The sequence below is a fragment of the Rattus norvegicus genome, chromosome 13 (genome assembly GCF_036323735.1).
Source record: "Rattus norvegicus strain BN/NHsdMcwi chromosome 13, GRCr8, whole genome shotgun sequence".
Taxonomy (NCBI): Eukaryota; Metazoa; Chordata; class Mammalia; order Rodentia; family Muridae; genus Rattus; species Rattus norvegicus.
Window position 1 is genome coordinate 47,889,691 of NC_086031.1, and position 14,034 is coordinate 47,903,724.

The window sequence follows — 14,034 nt, forward strand, 5'->3', positions numbered from 1 at the left end:
GCAGAAGGAAGACAGGGCAATCAAAGTCAGAGAGAATTCAATAAGTCAGAAATAGTGAACAGTAAGTAGTAAAGTGGATTTGCACATGGCCACAAATGAATGCATGTACAATGTGAATATTTTCAGTCCTCCTGAAAATATGAAACGGATTGTGCTTTCCCCATTAAAAACAATGACGGGCCTTTGTGGTTGACATTGGTAAACTTCAGGTTCAACTGGATCCCCACGTTCTTGCTCGTGCTAGAGGGCCTGGAACAGGCGACATCCCAGGCAAGCTATTGCCGGATGTCTATACTAAGACACCTGTGTGCCATCTGCCGTTGGAGAGAATTGAGAGAACAGGATGGAGGAGAGCTAAGGACCTGGTACACACCGTGCCCTGCTGACGGTCCCTTTTGTTCACAGGGTATGCAGAGGGTTCTAGGCTCTCCTCCGTGTCTCCATGGATCCTCTCTCTTTCCCACTTCCCTATGGTTCCAACTATCATCAGCCTCTAATGCAGCAAGAACCATGTTGTCATGTGGCCCCCACTGCCTGTCCAGCTTTGCCAAGTTTTACCCATTTTTCCCCCCTCTGACTTTTGCCCATGCTTTCCCCGCCTGAATGCCTAACTCCCAAGGTCCCGATGGCAGACCTTGTGATGGCCTCCAGCACAATTGTCCTCATTCCCTTATTGTTCTTGTTGGGCACGGCCAGGGTCTTGATCTGGTCTAGTGTTCTATATTCTGTCTCACCCACCTCAGGTTGCCTCTGGCCTTGGACCACAGCCCCCTTGCCCCTTGTCTCTTTTCCTTCTCCAATTTTATAAAATAGTGCATATTTATTCTATATCACAATGGGTTTCATGATATTTTCATACTCTTTAAAATATATTAGTATATATTTTAAAATATAATACTAGATATAATATATAAAAGATATTTATGCTTCTTTTTCTGCCTCTTCTCTCTGGAAAAGACCAGCTCTTCTGGACATTTCAGAGGCCAAGGGACATAGCCTGGGCTTACTGGCTGCCCATGGCCTTGGGTGCTCACTGTCCCCAGCCCAGGTGCTTCTGAACCCCATTCTTAACCTAATTCTGTAAGTCACCATCTCTATATGTCATCTCAACCCACTACCCTGACGGGCCTTTTCTTGTTCTTGTTTCCCCTCTGACTTCTATTCATATTTTCCCTACTTGAACACTCATCTGTTCCCCTCCTGGGACCCTTTGCACCTCTGGGACCATGTAACGTGTATCTAGGAGGAAGCAGTTGCTGGTAGGACCACATGAGCCATCATGTAGAACCTGGAGCACTCCTGAGCCTCAGGTCTTCCTTGCCTGTCCAATGGGAACAGGAGGTGAATGAAGCAAGACCAAGTAGGACTGTGTGTACGGCACCTCATGCACTGGCTGTCATTCCTCTGGCATTCCTCAGGCCTGGCTGCGAATTTTCCTTGCCTTTTCCTAGCCACCCTATGCCCTCCTCTGCCACCCTGTGGCAGCTGGTTGGGATGGAGACGAGGCAGGTGGCTTGTGGGTCTGATGTCTGCCATGCTGCCACTGTGTCACCAGAGGCTGTGAGCTGCCGTCTTTGCTCTCACCCACAAAGAGTGTCTTGTGAAGCCACACAGACCAATAGTTCCTGAGAGGCCCAAGACTTAGTCATAACAAGCTGATACCACAGACACGAAAGATGCTGTTAGCGGGGGTGGTGCTGGTGGTGACCCTGGTTATGATAATGAACTCAAGAGAATCTTGCAAATGTATCAGAGCGGTAGGTTGCCTTGGACTAGCCTCTTCTTCCTTCACAGGCAAGGCTCGTTTATCTAACATTTGTCTAACGCTTCGATTAGCTGGGATTCTGATACAAAGACCCTTTGTTCTTTGTCCCTCCCCATACCTGGACACCTGTGGTACTCCTTTCTGTTTAGATGGCTGGACGTGGGGTCCCTGGGATGATAACCTTCAAGGGAGGGTGACTCCTGGAGAATGGTCTGCATCCCAACTTCCAGGAACTGCCCCGAAGCCTCCCAGAACCCGCTGCACCCTCACAGGTTCACCACAACAGCAGAATGGCGATAGTTTCTTTTGGTTGGGCTTTGCTCTTCAAACAATGCAAGCCCTATGTGCATGCATATCACCTTTAAGTTTAATCCTTGGACAGCCCACACGGGGATAGTATCTCATTTTATAGATGCAAGTAAACCACAAGAAAATTACCTATCAACTGGCAGGCCTAAGATTCAGACCCAGACTCCTCACATGTGAGCCAGGGTAGGCTGAACCTTAGAAGGGACTGAATCTAAGGCAGTTGTATGTTTCTCCCACTGCTGCGGGGAGCAGGTGCAAGATGTGTGCTAGCTGGGGTCTATCTAGCAGGAGCGAGAGGGTCGACATGTAGCCACATAGGGTTAAGAGGAACTAGCAAAGAAATTGGAAATTGGAGCAGAGCCTTGGCCTGTCTTTCTGTCTGTCTGTCTGTCTGTCTGTCTGTCTGTCTCTCTCTCTCTCTCTCTCTCTCTCTCTCTCTCTCAAAGATTTATTTATTTATACAAGTACACTGTCACTTTCTTCAGATACACCAGAAGAGGACATCAGATCCCATTACAGATGGTTGTGAACCACCATGTGGTTGCTGGGATTTGAACTCAGGACCTCTGGAAGAGCAGTCAGTGCTCTTAACTACTGAGCCATCTCACCAGTCCCGAGCCTTGGTTTCTAAGACCAGGGGAAACTCTAAGGCAATGTAGGGACTTTGGGACCTCTGGATTCTCAGCCTCAGAGGAATACCACCCCATAGCACAGATACAGAGCTGGCAGGAGGTGTGTAACGTGCATAGAGAGGCATCTGAAGGTCTTGGGCCCTACAATCATGCCTCCTTCCCTGACCTTCCTAGAGCCATTTGCTAGACAGGTGGTCTTGGCAGACTTAGATCTGGGTGGGACAGGAGAAAGTGGGAGAGGTGGAGGGGCAAGCAGGCTGGGCTCTGAGCAGGCTGCCTCTGCAGGGATCTGAGGGCTAGGTGAGAGCAGGCTGGGCCTCTGATAAGGAAAACAGACAGTGCTAGCCCTGTTAGCCTAGGGCAGCTGGTCTCTCCAGTCTCTCTGACTCATCACTACATGCCCTGCTCACCAGAGCTCTGGGTTGAGGAGTCCCTGATTTTCTCCACAAAGACCCAGAGAATACCCAGACTGAGCAGAGGTCTATCTGGTGTCTGGCAGGGGAGCTGGTCAAAGGTCAGCAGGTGTTAGGTAAGTGAGACTCACCTGTGAAGGAAGAAGAGAGAGACAAGGTTAGACCCTCATAGAAGCCACCTTCCAGCTTCTCACCTTCAGAAGCACACTGACTGTGGGCATCTTCTTATCCTTTCTACAGATGTGCAGTGGGCAGAGCAAGGCTCCTCCCTGCTCTGCAGAATCTTATACTAAGCAGCCATCTGCCAGGAGCAGCCCTGCCTGGGTCATCTGGCCTGGGTGCTTGCTGTCTTCTCTACCAATTCTTCCAGCCCTATTCTACTCAGACTGTGTCTCTGTTAACAGTGCCGTCTGCTACTATTGCTCCAGATTCTAAACTCCCGGGACGGGGTCCTCATTTGATCCACTAATGTAAGCCCCATGCTTACAATTACAGGTGGCACAGAAGGAGGAGCTGAGGGCTGAGGGCTGAGGGCTCTGTAATCTTAACTGCCCCAAGTTCACTTTCAGAGAGGCTGGCCAATTAAGCATGCAAATTACCCTCCTCCCACCACATTTGCTGGGCAGGAGAGACCAATAACACCAGAGGACCAAGCATTCCATCCTGTTAGCTGATTTGTAAGTAGAGCTCCTATGGCTTTCTGCTCCTTCACTACTGTGCTCCCAGCAGCTGACAGGAGTGAGGGGGAGGCCAATGTTAACCTGTCAGCTTCCCTGATGTCCTGTGGGCACACGGAAAGAACGGACAAACGGAACTTGCAGGCTGGCTGAAGCCTTGCCCATCACACCTACACGCCTGTGCCTGGCAGTGGGCTGAAATTGCAGGTTCTGACTCCCAGAGACGCTGGCTGCAGTTCTTCTCTACCTTGAGCCCTTGGGGGTGGGGTCAGGAAAGGGCAGGATTCCAGGAGACAGGCCTTTCCTCTGCTAGCTGCTGGCCCAGTGTCTGCCGGTGCTGCCTGAGAATGCTAGGTTGGATGGAAGCCTGGAGCTGGGAGCTGGGCTGTTTCTGAGGCACTGGGACACTAGACAGAGCTGCCTGTGAATGACCGACTCCTCGGGAGAGCCTGAGAGCCTTCCAAATCCATGGCTCCAAAGAGGCAGAGAGGCGACCCTGCTGACCCTCGATCTTTCTCCTGTTCCTTTCACCGGTACCCCACCATTCTGTGTCACAGAATAGAGGACCTGGCTGAAGAGAGGGATGTGGAAATAAAGGTGGCAGAGAGCAGGATCCAGCCTCCCTCCCTCACCTCACCCCCTAGTCTCTCTTGTTTCTAGGTTGTTCCGCTGCCATATTTCTCTCCCTGGTCCTCCCTGCTGGCCTGTGCTGCCCATCGCGCTTGCCTCCGCATTCATCATCTGGTTACAGGGTGCCGGAGTCCATCTCGCAGAGCAAACCTCCTGCCCTGGGCCTCCAAAGAGGAGGGCTCAGCTGTCAGAGCGAAGAGTGCTTTCCAAAGGGGTCAAAGCCTGAGGCCCTCTAGGATTGATGGCTATGAATTATGGATGTCACATCCCAGTTGGTCTCGGGGTTCAGGAACCACAGAAAGTGTCCCTGCCTTTCCACCCTAGGCGTCTCTCCTAGCTGGTGTCCCTTTAGCATGCATTCCTGCACCCATTTGTTATGGAGCCCGTTCCTATGTTGATGTTACCTGTGTGTGCACGTGTGTGCGTGGGCATGTGCGTGCCTGCATATGTGTGTGTGTGTGTGTGTGTGTGTGAGGTTTTCATGCATGCTCTACATAAAATCTGGAGTTATCTGAGCTTGAAGGTTCTGTCTCTTCTATTGGTTAGAGCCCAGTCAGAAAGAGCTGATGGCCAGTCCCACCCAGTGGGCTCTCTGTGGAGTGGGCCTTATGACTCTGATGGGTGACAGAACAAAGACTGGTTCATCCTTAGGAAGACCCAAGAGGTGAGTGAATGGGGCAACTAGGTGGGAGGGCATCAGCGAGCCCAGACTACGCAGGAGCAACACCTCTCCCACAGCAAGTGGCAGTCTGCAAAGGTCTGTTCTGAGGCTGCCACCACCCTCTTCCTCCCTAGCTGGTGGCTGGGTTCTCCAGCTGTTCTCGCCTGCATGGTTTCTCTTCTGCTCACAAACCCCTGTGGAATCTCCCAGCCTGTCTGGGGACATGTGCTCTTCCCACAGAGTGTTTCTCCCTTTGACACCATCCTTCCCTGAAGTCAGCTGACTTTGCTGCCAAAGAACCCCATCTCTGTGAAACCTTAGTGGTTCTTGGGGAGCTTGCTAATCCTTGTGTAGCCTAACCTCGCTGCCATGGTTCTGCGCTACACGGTAGGCCTCCTAGCCACTTCAACAGTCGACTGTAGTTACGATTTCTCTTTAAATCTACTTTCCAGAATTTCCCAAATACACCTGACCAGATGCCAGCCTCATGACGCTCACCAGAGTCTTTGTCCTGTATTACACCCGCCCCTAGCCATATCCCCACACCCCCAGCCTGGCTCTGGCTGTACCCCCCACCCTGCTGTGCTCCTTTGGTGCTCATGCCACTTGGTTGCACGGCGCTGGGTCAGGAGTGATCCTGTTTCAGAGCCCTGTGCCCTGGGTTCTCTTTCCTTCAGGATGCCATCCCTCATCTCTCCGCCCACGCGGACTAGCTGCTCCCCTGGGTGCTGCTGCTAGGCGGCTGTGAGAGCCTCTGTCGCCTCAGTTACCACATTGTACCTTAATGGTTTATTCATGCCTCTGTGGCACATCCCTCCCCTTGTGTCTCATATCCCCAGCCCCAGGATTCCCAGCACAGAATGGCTCCAAAGTACTGAATGTAAAAGGAGGAAGATGAGGAAAGGATTTGGAGTGGACAGGTTGGGAAAACCAGTATTCAGAGATAAGGCCCAGTCAGGTGGGTCAGAGGGGCAGCTTGGGAAGAGCTAGAAGATAGCACCAGATTCAGGCTCTGGGGTCCAGTCGTGGAGCGGGGAGCAGGAGCACCTTTCTCAGTCTTCCGGTCAGTACCCTCTCAAACTGAAGAAAATAAACCGTTTTCCTAATGACAACCTTGGTCTGATGATAAACCTTTCCAGCTTCCCAGGAGGTGGCAGTGCCTCTGATTGGTGGGGAGAGGGAAGGCGGAGTAAGGGAGGGGGAAAAGCAAAAAGAGAGGCGAGAGATGGGGAGGCGAGGTGGGGTGCGGAGGAGAGCGAGGGAAATCGCCTGCTTGTTCTGTATGCTGATTACTGGGAAAGGCGCGCAGCAGGCTCTGCTGGGAGGCATTTATTGCGCATGAGAAAGCAGGCTGCCTGTTAAAACTGATCTCCAGGCTGGAGGGGAGGAGAGGGGACCGCAGGGGCGCCACAGGGCAGGGGACTGCTCTTGCTCTGGAGCTGCAGGGTGAGAAGGATCAGAGGGATTGGAACCTTGGCTCCCCAAGTGCCACAGTCACCGGGTGGGAAAGGGGTTCTGTATTTCGAGGCTACTTCATCCATGGCGCCGCCCACAGCCCTCTTCCCGGGGGAGGTGTTTGTGTGGGCGCTTGTCCCTTCCTTTACTTTCCTGTGCCTTGTTCTGACACCTGTATAGAAGTTTCTGGAGATGGCTGAGAGTCTCTGACCTCAATGGATGTCCCTTTGAGGGAGCTGGACCTGAGCCACACAGGTTTCAACTCTGAGAAGTCATGACTAATCTCTTCCCCTCTCTTCCCTAGTCTTTAGTGCTGGAGACAGAACCCAGGGCCACAGCCTTCGCTAGGCTAGCGCTTGGCCACTGAGTTATGAATACTCCCAGCAACATGGTTATGTTTACTCTTGCCTGCCGCCTTAACTGGATTGCAAGATGAGGGAGGCATAGGTCAGGGCATGCCTGTAAGGGCGTTTCCAGAGACAGTTAGATTGGGATGGTTCTGACCTAATCACTGGTTTAATCCTCCAAGAAGATTGTTATAGTTAGGATAGACAGTTAGGAGGTGGTGGCACTATGGAAGGTCTGCTTGGAGGAATATGTCACTGGATGATCTTTGAAGAGCATATCTTGGCCCTGACCATAACATAATTTCTCTCATTTTGTCTGTCTGTCTGTCTCTCATTCTCTCTCTCTCTCTTTCATTATCTCTCATTCTCTCTCTGTGTCTCTGTCTCTCTCTCATTCTCTTTTTCATTCTCCCCCTCCCATCCTCTCTCTGTCTCTCTCTATGTCTCTGTCTCCCTCTGTCTCTCTGTCTCTCTCTCTGTGTGTCTGTCTCTTTCTCTCTCATTCTCTTTTTCATTCTCCCCCTCCCATCCTCTCTCTGTCTCTTTCTATGTCTCTGTCTCCCTCTGTCTCTCTGTCTCTCTCTCTCTGTGTCTGTCTCTTTCTCTCTCATTCTCTTTTTCATTCTCCCCCTCCCATCCTCTCTCTGTCTCTTTCTGTGTCTCTGTCTTTGTCTCCCTCTGTCTCTCTCTGTCTCTCTGTCTCTCTCTGTCTCTCTGTCTCTCTCTGTCTCTCTGTCTCTCTCTCTTTCTCCCCTCCCCCCACCACCCCCCTCTGCTTCCTGGCTGCCATGTGGTGAGCAGCCTCCTCCACACATGGCCACTCCCATTCTGTCCCCCTTCAGGCAATGGATGCAGCTGACCTTAGATGAAAACTTTGATAAATCTCCCCTCCCTTAGGTTGTTTGTGCCTAGTACTTTGTCTGTCACACACTTTGGACTTTGGGGACACTTCTCCAGCTTGCTCTGAGGATCAGTAGCCGGTCTCTCTGCCCACTCAGGTGTTAAGACCCCTTCCTGTTCTTTCAGAAGATGCAAATTCAGTTCATAGCATCCACATCAGGTGTCTTACAACTGCCTGTAACTCCAGTTCCAGGGGATCCAATGTCCTCTGGCCTCTGTGTGTGCTTACATACACGTGATGCACATAAACGTGTGCAAACATGCACATATACACATCATATAATAATGAATAAATGAATCTTAAGAAGCAGAAAGCAGAAATCCACATGGGCATGGAAACCCAGAGTGTCTGGAGTCCATTCTGCCCCTGGGTGGAGCAGGAAGTGGGGACAAAGGACCTGTGAGAGCCCCAAAGCAGTTCAGCATGGGTCAGGGATGGTGGCAGGGCCTCTCCTGCGGCTGTGGCCCTGGAGAGCAAACCTCCCTGTTGCATATTTCCAAAGACTAAAGGCCTGGGGACAAGGACCACCCTGATGGTATCTTCTCAAGACAAAGACCAGGGGGAGATTATTCACATTTAACCCCTCTAAGCATCTTTAAAATATTCTTTACTGCCCCTTCCTCAAACTCCTCCCCGATGTGGAAGCTGCAGGCATTCCCTTCTTCAGCTATGCATCCCCTGGGGGATCTTCTCCTTGTGGGCTATCCACTTCTACCCATTAGCATACCCAGGCCTGGGAGAGAGGCAACGTATTCTTCCTTTCTTAAAAGGTTGCCTGCTCTGGTCACTGTCACCCTCTGGTTTGTGAATACCAACCCCTTCTGCTCTGCACTTAACTAGCGTGACTAAGGGAACGGAAGGAGCGGAGGGCTTTTGAGAAGCCTCTGCCACACCGTATCACTCAACAAGCTCTTCTTACTTCTTGCTCTGTTGCTTCTCAGATGCGACCAGCTTCTCAGCCAGCCATGGCTGCCCACGCAGTTGACCTCTCCTTTCCTCAAATCTGTTATGCATTCTTCTTCTCAGGCCTTTGCACCCACTGATCCCTCTGGCTGGAGAGCGGTTCCCACCACCCTGCAGCCTGCTGATTTCCTACAGTGTCTCTCCACTCAGTTGTTACTACCAGAAAAAGATGTCCCTTGACTGCCTCATCTAATGGCACTGCCTCCTACCCGCCATTCACACTCACAGTCCCTAGTGGTATTAATATGTTAGAAATGGTAGCACCCATGGGCTCATGGAGTCGCAGATTACCCGTCCCCACATTCCTGTGCAGTTGAAATATTCCCTTAGTGAATTACGCCCTTTATCTGGTGGTGTTTATTTTCTCCCCTACAGAGAAGAGACCTTGCCTGTCTTTGTTATGGTGAACTCCCCCCAGTGCTTGGAACTTAATGAAGAGCTCTTCAGAGAATCAAGGAAGGAAGCTAGAGACACTTCAGGCTGAGGCGGGGTCTGGATCTGTGGAAATCTCTTTGGCTGGGCCCTTTGCACACTCAAGGGCTTCTCTGCAGCTCAGAAAACTGAGACCTGAATCCATGTGAAGCTAGTTGTCTCTCTCAGAATGTGAGACTCAGGAGCTGAGGCTGCCCACCCTGCTTGGGGTGGGGCCGTGTGCACTCACTGCATCCGTGGGTACACTGGCAAGGTACACCTTGGCCTTATTGCATCTTCATGGGCTTTTCTTGGTATCCACTCTTCAGACCTCAGGGTGATGCGAAGAGGCTTGATTGTGGCAAAAGTCAACCCTCCTCTTACATTTTTCTTGATAGCCCAGCCGGGAGGAATGTGCCCTTCCTGGACTCAGGAAAACAAAGAGGCAGCCAGTCTGAGGCTGTACCCTCTACTCTCCTGCTGTGGCAACAAGGAAGGGAGGCGGGCAGCAGAGAGGCAGAGTGGACCAGGCTGGCAGTCCAGGAGCTCGAATCCCCATCGGAGAGCTCAGTGAGCAAGACTCCAGAGGGAGACAAGCCTGCCTTGGAACAGCCTCACTGGACTGCCTTGTGGCTCTGTTTACCAGGAAGGAACCTGTTGTAGTCAGGGTTAGGGGAGTGGGAAGGAGGAATGGGAGCTGAGGAGCCAGGATGCTGGGATCAGGGACAATAGATGGGGAGGGAAGGAGTTGGGGTAGCAAGATTGAATTGGAGAGGCTTCAAGGAGAGATCCAGCTGGGGACCTTTGGAAGGTGCAGGCAGAAGGGCTCATTAGCAGTCAGATTTCTGTCCCATGTCTGTCCTTCTGTGCTCTGCTGTGGAGTTGGCCTGGTACTGTTTATCAGGTGTGCTCTGAACAAGTTCCCACAGGAAGTATGAGGCGAGACACATTCAGCATGTGTGTCAGACACCCAGTTCCAATCCAGGAGGCCCGGAGGGAGGGCTTTGCTGACACGCTGTCTCTTACTGTGCTGTAACCTTGGGAAAGGCATTGAGTTCTATAAAGTGAGGTGATGCCCACCTCATGGGACTCCCCTGGAGATAAAATGTAAAAGGTGAGCTCTGGCTCACACAGTGACTCACAAGCACAGGCTGGGCAGCCCTCTGCAGCCTGGCCTGAGGCCCTGACTAACAACACTCAGTGGAGACCCCGGCCTGTAATAGGTAAAGACTGGTTGGACATAGAGGCGAAGGCTGCAAGCCTGTTGGGGTTTTTAGAACACTGAATTCTGCCTGCTTCTTTCTCTCTTATCTCTGCAGGATGATGTCCTGGTTTGGTGACATCGAGAAGGACCCTGTTTTTAGACTCACCTTTTCAAACACTTAGCATTGAAACTGGCAATGCAATTTCATCCCAAGTACACAGCTGATCCCGGGAGACTTGAGTCCAGAATTTCCCTCATTAGGGTGCTTTGGCTTAAAACATCTGGGCAGCCACTTAACCCTTTTCCAGTTTTTGCAGAACATCTTCAGCACAGAGGTGGGTCTTTTTCTGGACCATCCACAGCTAAGGGCTTCATTCATCTCTGATGCCCTTTCTCTTCTCTACTCACCCCATGGCTCCCTGGCCCTGAACTCCCCTAAACACAGAGGCTTATTTTCCTCATCGCTTGTACCTGGGACACGAAATTTCCAAGAGAGTCATAGATGCTTCTGTGTGTGCCAGGCTCCAAGCCTGGTGTAGGCTGCAGGACCCCTCTTCCAGGACTACGTGTTTTAACCCACAAGGTGTGCCGTTCAGGAATTGCTTCTGGGGTTGTCAGGAGCAGGAGGGGGGTGTGGGTTGTTTCCTCTTCAACATGAGGCTGGAGATGAAGAAAGGCCTGAGCAAAGCCAGATGGAGGCTGGAAGGGCTGCCCAGACTGCACAAGGATGAAGGCTGAGGAAGAGGTCTGAGGTGGGTATTTTTGTGGTAGCCTGGCCGGTCCTCAGCTTTGATGGAGGGAGGGAGCAAACCTGGGGGACACACAGGCACCCTCCTTCCATAGAGAAAGTCCTCAAGCTGCATGACATCAAGAGGAGCCTGGGAGCTGCCGGAGACATGGAGTCTGCTAGCCGGGCTGGAGTTGACCTTGAGAGAGCTGGTGTGCTGGAGGGGTGGGGGCAGGAAGACGGAGCAGCCCAGAGGATGCAGACGGGAGAGGGCAGGGTCTAGCCAGGCCACTTGCATCTGTCTGCCTGCCTCCTGGCTAGGAGACGACACAGACATAGGCTTGTGGCAGTAGGTGGTTGGGGACAGGGTGTCCTTGAGCCACAGGGTTCTCCTGAGATGAGATTCCTCATGGTGCTCCCTGAGGATGTGGGCCCTCACAGTGCACCCCATTTTCCAGCCTGAGGGATGCATCCCTCAGTATTTCCTCTTAAAGCATGTTGGAGGATTGGGGATGTGTTTCACTTGGTGGAATCCTTGTCCTGGGTTCGATCCCCTCCCCAACGGTTAAACAGCAACAAGGAAGTGCTTTGGAGGATGGGGGATGGGAGCTGGGGGCATTGAGCCACACAGCTCCAGGTGCAGGAACTTCCGAGAAATGGTAGCTTCCCCACAGCCATCTGCCTTTTTGATGTGTGTGTGTGTGTGTGTGTGTGTGTGTGTGTGCTTTGTTGTTGTTGTTTTTTGAGACAGCTGTTTACATAGCCCAGGCTGGCCTTAAACTCACTCTGTAGCCAAAGATGACCTTGAGCTCCTCTTTCTCTGTCTCTGTGTCTCTGTCCCTCCCTCTCTGTAACTGAGTTTCATTATGTCAGCTTTGGCTGGCCTGGAACTTGCTATTAGATGAAGCTGGCTTTAAACTCATAGAAATCCACCTGCCTCCCCCTGTACCGTGCCAGGATTAAAGGCATGCTGGCTTTGAACTCTAAATCTTCCTCCTGAGTGCTGGGACGGCAGGCATGGGTCGTTAAGTCTGGCTTCCTATCTTGTCTTCATAAAACCTATGCTGTTTGTCATCTTCCTCTCGGTTCAGCGCGTGGCCTCGCAAAGTCGGAATAGCAATTCATCCCTCTCAGAGTCAGACCATGGAGTTAGACTCCACATGTAAAAGAACTCTGTAAAGTTCACATTTACAGTGTGTGATTCACTGAGGAGAAGGCCAGAGGAAGGGGAAGCAGGAAGGACACACAGGCGAGGTCAGGGAGGAAACCTCTCAGCCTCCTCAGCTCCAGTTGGCTCTAGCCCCTTGCAGTCTCTCCCATCCTGCCTCCTTCCTCTGGCCCTGGCCCTGCTGGGTGAGCTTTGGGGAAACTAAGGATTGTGGAGTTTAAGGACAGGTGGTTCAGGAGGAAGAGGTCACTATAAATAGGCTCACCTTTGCTGAGAAAGGAGAAGCACTGCCTCTTCCCCTCTGCCTCCTTTCTCCAGATTCTCAGAGCTGGCAACGGGGGACTTCTTGAGGTGAGACCTTCCTGAAGGCCGTGGGCCAAGGAGGGAGGTGTTGCATTTCCTTCACAAGTCCCTTTGCCAAGGTCAGACAGAGTTCAGTCAGATGGAGGCTATTCACGAAGTTAGGTAGGCACTGTGCCTCCTGGAGGAGGTGGCTAGATTGCTCTCTGGTGTGGGCTCTGAGGCTGGTTGCCATGCCTGAGGGGACATGAGGACCTTTCCTTTTATTCCATCATGGCTGGCTGGCTCTAGCTCGAGAGACGCTGTCTGCTTGCCCTCCCACGGTCCGACCCAACTCCTGGTCCTGACAACATAAGACAAAGGCATCCCAGATGCTGGCAGTAGGTTGATCCCTCTGACCTTCCCTGCACCAGAGGGACAGATGTTCTACTTAAAATGTCTTCAGTGAGCCAACAAGGGCATTCTTTTGTTTTCTGGGCTTCCCTAGCCAAAACTAGGCAATCAGTCAGGAGACAGCTGCAGAGGTGTGGCCTTGGGGAAATCCTATCCTGTGCACAGGATGGCCTGGGGGTGGGGGGAGTTTGCCTGCTTGACCTGCACTTGACCATAATGTCTGTCCAAGAGTGTGAGGTAAGAGCTGAGATTGGATGGGCTGGAGAGATGGCTCAGTGGTTAAGAGCACCGACTGCTCTTCCAGAGGTCCTGAGTTCAATTCTCAGCAACCACATGGTGGCTCACAACCATCTGTAACGGGATCCGATGCCCTCCTCTGGTGTGTCTGAAGACAGCGACAGTGTATGCATATATATAAAATAAATAAATTAATTTAAAAAAAAAGAGCTGAGATTGGGACCCTGGGTAGATAGACCTGGGTTTGAGATTTGATTGGATCGTTTTTTGTTTTTGATTTTTTTGCAGTTTGAGTGTGGGCTGCTTTCTCTCAGAGGCCTGTTTCCACATATGCAGCAAGGAGATGAGCTTCCCTCTTATCCACTTGGGAATTAAGTATTTGAGGTGTCCAGGTGTCCAGGTATCCAAGGTGTCCGGGGCACCAAGGGCAAACTCCAGAGCCCAGGAACTGCCAGCACTCTTCTCTTACAGAACAGCAGCAGCTAGAGGATTTTCTGTCAATACACATTCATTATAGGTGTGCTGTGGCTTTGGTGCACAAGAACCGTGTGTGTGTGTGTGTGTGTGTGTGTGTGTGTGTGTGTGTGTGTGTGTTGTACATATATATGCTCTATTATATATACAAATATCATTTATTAGTGGGACCTTCAACGCATGGTTTCTTACAGCTAGGAATCTTCAAATGTCAACTGTTGGACACCCGAGCCTGTTCAAAATCCAGTAAAGGAAGGGCAATACTGGATGTGGATTGGTGTCCGATTGGAAGAGAGAGAGGCCAGATGATATGCAAAGGAAGAACAGGGGTGGGAGGCTGGGAGAGGGATCAGTAAAGTGCTTGATG